The following is a 6392-nucleotide window of genomic DNA, read 5'->3' as shown; positions in this document are numbered from 1 at the left end:
GACTCGTTGGAGGATTTTATTATTTCTTTTATCCTAAATCTCATTCTGTTATAAACAAACAGTTGATCTTCTGTTGTTCTTGAGATCAGATTTTGGCTGAGACTAGGAAGGATAAATGTGGTGCTTCCAACATTAACATTTTATGATTTATAAAGTGGAATGGATGATGAGAACAGAAATTTATATTCTTTAGTCCTACTTCTTTGGTTGTGCAATCCTCCATTTGTTGTCATACCTTTCTGAAATGGGTTCTTTTCACAGATCTTTCCACTGCAATAGTAGGTTATGTTGAGGGTGGTATTTTTGAAAGATAATATTAAGACTTGAAAAAAGTGAATGGATGTATAGTGGCATGAGAGCATGATGTACATGCTTTCTATTTAGTGAACATGACAATTGTAGGTCAAAGATTTTAGTACTTAGAAAGATTTAGATATAAGCTTACAATTTTTTAAGGGTAGAAAAAATATCCTTAGTCAACCTGAATACTTCACTTTTGGTCCGATTCAGTTTTACTTCTTTTTGACTTGGCTAGATTTTCCTAGATCGTTTCTAATATATCTCACACTATTCTTGTCCAATCTGGATTGCATTAGAGCATGGAAGTCTCATATCTGGATCATAATTATTCTTTATTAAATATCCTTAGTCAGGGCAGACTAAGCATCCAGCATCTATATCTATCTTAGCATCAAGACAACTCCATTACCTCCAGGATCCACCTGCCTCTATATGCCATATTAGTATTGTGTGACGGCTTCTTCAATGCACTGTAGATGATCTATCATCTTTCAAAAATCTTCCCAAGTTATTAAAAATAATAAGGGCTAGTTTTTTTCAAGTTATTTTAGTATGTGCATGATACTGTGCTAAATGCTTTATCTATACTTTCAAACTGAATATCTCATATCTAAGAGGTAGGCAGTGTCCTTATCCTCTCTTTGAAAATAAGCAAAAGCATAGAGAATTTAAGTAACCTGCATAAATTTTGTAAAATTCTGGTAAATGAGACAATAGGATTTGAACATAGTTCTTTATAACTCAGGAGCCTGTGCTTTCTAACTCTTACTATGCTACTTCCTGGAAATATTTCACATTTACATTTACTTTCAAATAGTCTTTTCAAGTTCCTCATCATGCTCTTCTTTTTTATGTCTATTTTTGAAACATCACTTGCAGGTAGATGGTAAGAGCTACCTTGCTGCTCTTTATCAATGTCCTCCATGAGAAGCCTGGTCACCATTTTGGTGACCTAGAGCTCCAGGACTCTTGTATTGCCCTAAGACACTGGATTCCTTTATTTCCTCTTTAATTCTGCAGCTTTTTTAGTTGCTTTCTAATTTGAGTATTTTCTGTTTGCCTGCCGGCTCACTCTATGTTCCTGTGATCAGCCTTTTGTTCTGCTCTCATCACTGGAGGGCTATTTTATTAGTTGAAGACTTTTGCTAGAGTATTAAAGTATAATATTCAAAAAGTTAAAAACATGATTCTCATAACAATATAAAATGAACATGTCAATTTTTATTTAATGAAAGAACTAGTAAGATATTAAACCTTATTTGAAGAAGATTTTGAGGAATTCGGATTTTATAGTTTGTCAGTTAAAGAAATGCAGAAATAAATTTGTTAATTAGTACATGACTGGTTAGTGGTTAATGTCTAGTAGACAAGAAACAGTAACCTTGGGATTACTTTTCTTCTTGACCAGAAATCAGTAGAATTTGCTATTGTTGAGGAATCATTTACAACTCTCTTAGATAAGAATCATACTCATGACTATCGGTTTTGTAAAAAGTAAACTCTAATAGTTCAGAATTGTGAAATATCTTAATAATTAGTATATCTGTGGTCAAAGAAAGCTATATACCCTAGAAAATCAGATAATCCTCAGGAAATGTGAGCTACTTTCAACACTTAACTGAAAATATTCCCAGTAATTTCTTTGCCTGTTTTGAAGTTTTGGATAAATTTTCATGACAAGTTGAATTGCCAGGGTGAAATATGGCTGAAAAAATCCATCCTCTATTGTATAGAAACATAGATGTCATGACAAATTTATAAATCAATAAGCACTCTCTTGTCTGATTCAGGTCAGGTTTTGTTTCGTTTTTGTTTTTTTGTTTTTGTTTTTGTTTTTTGGGTTTTTTTTTTCCTTCCTGTTTTGCCATCTAGTGTTCACTGGCCTATAGTCTACAGTGGTACCCTTGTATAAAATATAAACTAAGAGTTAACTGAGATAAGAACATTTCTCCACTACTCAGGGTGACAGGCAACATTTCTCTGACCAAAATTTGAAAGCACACGACAAAGATAGGAAATAGCTGGACTGAATTTTGAGTCCTTTATTCTAGTTTGTTGTTGTTGTTGTTGATGATGATGTTGTTATTTTTGATATAGGCCCCCCCAAAACTAAAATGAGCTAACTTTTGGGGAAAAATGATCCTCAACATCAAACCAATTGAAGAAATATATTCTGAATAAAGTTAATAAACTGAGATTCTGAAGATAAATGAACAACTCTTTTGATTAGAATATATATTGAACCAAAGAAAAGGTCATTTTTTATTTAATTCAAACTGGCTAGTCAGGACTTGCATACACATTTTTCTAAGTAGAAATGTTTTACTCTTGTTTCTTGGTAACACAATAGAAGCTCAAAAGTATTTGTAGAATTTTAATGCTAATAAAAGCCAAAGAACTATTAAGAAATACCATTCCTTATTTTCAGTGAAAACTTTATCAACTATATTATTTGGAATTACATTTGGGTTTGCTGTTTCTATCCATTCTGTTTTTGTTCACCTCTCTTCCTCTAGCTGTCACCATATTGGAATATAATACCCTTAGGATCCTTTACAATTTCATCAGAACTTCTGGTTATAAGAAAAGCAAATTGAACAATGAGAAAAGTATACAATATTTAAATATCATGGATTTACTTAATGCCTATTTAGGTAGCAATTCAAAGTATCCAACATGTGTGAATTTTAGGCAGTTAAAAAATTTCCCATCTTCTTTATTGATGTATGCTACACCATGTCAGTGTTGGAAATAATCAGGATTTCTATCTTCATTGGTGATAACAATTTTTTTTTATTAAACCTTGAGAAAATTCACATGTTTTGCTTTCTTTCTACATATATAAACTATCACAGATTTATTTTGTAGTATGTGTTTAGATGTTTTTCCTTCAAATAATTTTTTAAGGCATGGAACTTTGGCAAATGACTATGAACAGAAACATGTATTAATAGCAAAAACTAATAAAACAACTTACCAACTCTAAGTGAGCCACCAAATTTACTTTCTCTCCAATAGCATCCACATTAGGGGTCATTCTACTTACCCAATGACATGTAACTTTTTTTTTTCTTTCAAATCGCTTGAAGGATCTTGTCATCCTAGTAGAGTCAACTGAATATTTTCATCAAAAAAGAAAAGGTTTATATGATAGGATTTTAGGATTTCCAGGTATCTCAGAAAAAGAGTAAGATCACAGTTTTCCCTGTGTAGTCAGTGGTTGGGAATATTAACAGAAAGTGGCAAGTGGGGGCGCTTGGGTGGCTCAGTTGGTTAAGGGTCTGCCTTTAGCTCAGGTCATGAACTTAGGGCCTGAGATCTAGCCCCTCATTGAGCTTCCTGCTCTGCAGGGAGCCTGCTTCACTCTCCTCCTCCTCCTCCCCCTGCTTGTGCCCCCTTTCTCTGTGTGTCAAATAAATAAAATCTTTAAAAAAAGGGGGGCACATGGAAAAATGATGATGAAATAAAAAACATAACCCCAATGCTGTACTGGCCCATGGAGGAACAAGCATGAGGACAGAGTATAGGGAAGTGATAGTTGCTATCAGACATCCTAATATGATAAGCTCTAAATTTCTATAAAAGAACAACAAAAAAACCCAAAACATTGTCTAAAATTCATAAGGAACAAGAGTCCACATGTTGAGAAGTGTTATACATTGAAGAGAGTCTGTTTTTGAAATAAATTTTCATATTTCCTTTAACAGGTTTTCATACCTGTGGGACATTGATTTTGATTTTTGTCACTTGTATTCTAGAGTTAGAGAGGGAACAGTGAAGAATTTAAAACAAATTTTAAAAATATTTGGATATTTTTAATACTGCTGTGATAGAAACTTTTGAACGGAGAATATAGAAGATATGATTTTCTCACACACACAACTGGTATACCCATCCAACCCCCCCCTTCACCCCCCACCAAGGCACATTGAGCCTCTTCCTGATAACTTTATGATAGAAACATTTTATGAAATATTTGATGTGAAAGATTTATTACAGCTATAATTTAAACTTTGGCAAATGACTACGAACAGAAACATGTATTAATAGCAAAAACTAATAAAACAATATTAAGCTGAAAGTTGACACCCAGTATTTGCTCCATCTACAGTTCAAGTGTGAAGAGCATAGCACACTGGAGGCAATTACATTTTCAGAATGAAAGGAGTTATAATTCCTGATCCTCGTGCTCATTCATTTCAAGGCTTGCTCTGTTGCAAAATGTAACCAGAGATTTAATAACTAGTGTTACCCTGGGAGGATGCTTTAGGAATAAATTTAGATTAAAATTATATACACACACACACACACACACATATTCACATCATCTACATAACTTGCAGATTTCTTGCTCCTCTTGCTGAGGAGCAGGCTGATGGAGAACTTACTCACCTTTCTGTGCTCTACAGGCACTTAATGTATTTGCAGCATAGCTTCAGCCATCCTGTCAAATCGCTCTTCTCCAAACCAACTTTTGTTTTTTCTTACAAGCTGTTTCAAGTTACCTGAGTGTCAGGAATTGGATAAATGTATGTGTAGAAAACCCAGTAATGGGTGAGCAAGACGTGGGGGATTCAGAATCTGATTTCACAGGATGAAAATGAAAAATACTATTTAATTTGAAGATGCGTGGGTGTTCCCTTAGTTCATTATGAAGAAATGGAACAAAAGATGTATTTTGAGTTTAATGTAAGCTTTTTGAAGGCACTCTTTGCAAAGGTAAATTGATATAAATAGAATTTGATTTAATTCTGGGCCTTGGATTATCATCACCTTCTTCTTTTCTGCCCCTGTTCTTCCCCCTCTCCTCCTCATCCTCCTCTTCCTCCTTCTCCTCTTTCCTCTTGCCCTCCTTCTTTTCCTTCTTCTCCTCCCCTCTTCCTCTTCTTACTCCTTCTCCTCTTTGCTCTTTTCCTCCTTCTCATCTTCCCCCTCCTTCCCATGCCCCTCTTCGTACTGCACCTACATGTGTCCTAAGGCTCCCTTACTTACTCTTCCTTTCTTCCCTCTATTCTCTATAGTTTTTTTCCCCATTAAATCTCCTGCTCATCTAATGTTATCTCATCTCTTCTCTGAGGACCTGAACACAGAAATATTCCAATTTCCAGCCCAGAAGGCAAAAGTCTGATAGCCCATACTTTAAGAGAAGTCCTAGCAATGCCATAGATGTTCATTTTATTCCTCTCTCTCCATTTCATCTTACATCTACCCTTACTATCACTGTCAATACTGTCTTGTGTCTCTAAATGTGGATTACTTTTGTTCAGATCTTCAGAAAGTAAAACCTCCAATTTTTAGAGGAGTGGAGGAAGGACAGTAGCCTCAGTGTTTGAGCCATGGAGGAGACCAAGAGTCTAAGAGTGTCTAATTCAGAGGTTCTATTGATAACCCTACTCCAGATACTGGCTTATGTGCTGAGTTTCAGCTTTTCTCATTGCTTATCTCCATTCCCATTCTGTCACTGCCTTTTAACTCATAAACAATGCAAACATATAGGTGTATGTGTGCACACACAAACACACATGCACAGAGACAGGTTTCAACCTGTTTATTGTACTTAAACTATTGCCACCAATCCAACTGCTTTCTCTCTCCGAAAATTCTATTTGTTTCATTTTTCTTTTAGTCATCTGGTCTTTTATTCAGCAAAAATTTACTGTTCACCCACTATGAACTAAGATTTGAGCTGAGAGCTGAGGGTATACATAAGCAAAACCAGAACGAATCTGTCTTCCCCATGGACTTTATAATATGAATGGATAGATGATTATGGAACAAATGTAAAATCACAATGGTTGATGTGTTTTACAAGTTGTAAATGCAGGGGTGCCTGGGTGCCTCAGTTGGTTAAGCGACTGCCTTCAGCTCAGGTCATGATCCTGGAGTCTCAGGATCAAGTCCCGAGTCAGGCTCCCTGCTCGGCAGGAAGTCTGCTTCTCCCTCTCCCACTCCCCCTTCTCATGCTCTCTCTCTCATTCTCTCTCTCTCTCTCTCAAATAAATAAATAAAATATTTCAAAAAAAGGAATTAAAAAAAAAACAAGTTGTAAACGTAGAGATCTATGGCCTTTTGAGACTATACAACATAAAATT

Source organism: Enhydra lutris, unplaced genomic scaffold (assembly GCF_002288905.1).
Source record: "Enhydra lutris kenyoni isolate GAN:26980312 unplaced genomic scaffold, ASM228890v2 scaffoldscaffold70, whole genome shotgun sequence".
NCBI classification, from domain to species: domain Eukaryota; kingdom Metazoa; phylum Chordata; class Mammalia; order Carnivora; family Mustelidae; genus Enhydra; species Enhydra lutris.
This window is presented reverse-complemented; position numbering follows the sequence as displayed.